The 983-nt window shown below is 46.9% G+C and overlaps 1 non-coding gene across 1 annotated transcript; it reads left to right on the forward strand.

Annotated features, from left to right (window-relative positions):
* Nucleotides 1-608: 608 nt before the first annotated feature.
* TRNAG-GCC (transfer RNA glycine (anticodon GCC)) lies at nt 609-681 on the forward strand. The gene has a single exon. It is a non-coding gene; the product is annotated as a tRNA-Gly (tRNA).
* The last annotated feature ends 302 nt before the right edge of the window (nt 682-983 follow it).

The following is a 983-nucleotide window of genomic DNA, read 5'->3' on the forward strand; positions in this document are numbered from 1 at the left end:
AAGTGAAAGTGAAGTCATGTCCAACTCTTTGCGACCCCATAGACTGTAGCCTACCAGGCTCCTCCCTCCATGGGATTCTCCAGGTAAGAGTACTGGAGTGGGTTGCCATTTCCTTCTCCAGGGGATCTTCTAAAAGTATAATAAGCAGATAAAAGGAAGAAACATATTTATGACTCTTGATGCGTATTGCATGCTAAACAGTTTTCCATGAAATCTGTACCAACTCAACTTGCCAGCATGTCCCACAATCACACACAAAACATGTACAAGAAACACCATGCCAACATTACAGTGCCCACTTTATAAAATAGTAGTTCAGGGTCTTTGATTCTTCACATCATGTAACAAGATCAGAAGGGATTAGAAATTCTGCAGGCTTTATTTATTTTAACTTAAAAAGGCTTCCCACATGGCACCAGTGGTAAAGAATCTGCCTGCCAATGCAGGCAATGCAAGAGACATGGGTTCAATCTCTGGGTGAGGAAGATCCCCTGGAGAAGGAAGTGGCAACCCACTCCAGGATTCTTGCCTAGAGAATCCCATGGATGGAGGAGCCTGATGGGCTACAGTCCATGGGGTCACAAAGAATAAAAAAGGGTGGGGGGACTTCCCTGGTGGTCGAGTGGTTAAGACTCTGTGCTGCCAACGCAGGGGGCATGGGTTTGAACCCTGGTCAGGGAACAAAGATCCCACAAGCCACTTGGTGCAGTCAGAAAAAAAGAAGGCTGACAAACACCCCAGAGCCCCTGGAAGCGTACATAGTACCTTTGCTCAAATTGGAAAATTCACACCTTTCTCAAGACCCTTTACTGCCATCTGCCAGAAAGCTACCAGAGTTTACGATGACTGCAGTGGGACTGGAGGCCCTGTGAGCTGTGCAGGGCTCCCTTGGTGCTCTTGAGCAATGTGTCCCTGCAGGCTAGAGGTTGATGTACAAAAGTGTACATATCTCCAGATACACGACAGCATCTCTCACTTCTTCC

This window comes from Bos indicus, chromosome 12, assembly GCF_029378745.1.
Source record: "Bos indicus isolate NIAB-ARS_2022 breed Sahiwal x Tharparkar chromosome 12, NIAB-ARS_B.indTharparkar_mat_pri_1.0, whole genome shotgun sequence".
In the NCBI taxonomy this organism is placed as follows: Eukaryota; Metazoa; Chordata; class Mammalia; order Artiodactyla; family Bovidae; genus Bos; species Bos indicus.